Source organism: Papio anubis, chromosome 5, assembly GCF_008728515.1.
Source record: "Papio anubis isolate 15944 chromosome 5, Panubis1.0, whole genome shotgun sequence".
Classification (NCBI taxonomy): Eukaryota; Metazoa; Chordata; class Mammalia; order Primates; family Cercopithecidae; genus Papio; species Papio anubis.
Window position 1 is genome coordinate 28,135,824 of NC_044980.1, and position 592 is coordinate 28,136,415.

Consider the following 592-nt stretch of genomic DNA (forward strand, 5'->3'; position numbering starts at 1 on the left):
AGTGCTTGGGTCACACAGCACATGTGTGACCACCGGTCTGCTGCAAGACATTCTGGGGCTGATATTAATTTATCTCACCAATAGGTATCTTTCTCTAATAACAGATAAATTTGAATACGTTGCAAACCATTACCTTGTAAGGCATTTGGTAATATATTGAGTATATGTTCCTCTTTGGGAACTTCTCTGATAATATCAGAATCTTGGAGGTCTCTTATAGTACCCACTCTGACCCCACCCTGACATAAAACCTAAGGCCAAGTCTCAATTTACTTTCCAGTGCTGCTTATTTATAAATATATTTGTTTTGACATTTCTCCTAATTTCTCATTAATACATATTCTCTACTTAAAAGAGACTTGTGTCTCCAACCCAGACAAGGAGTTCATGCAACAGACATAGTATACAAATAATGAGGAAACCAACACTGAAGGAGACTTCTAGGTGAGCTAGAAGCTAGCTTGTGAAATGTGTCTAACTTCATTGGGTCAAACCAAACTTGGAAGAATTTAAAGATTTTCAGTAACTATAGCAGGGAATTTATAGGTGGAGCTAGAAGAACATGAAATTGAGAGGAAGAAAACCTAAAAAG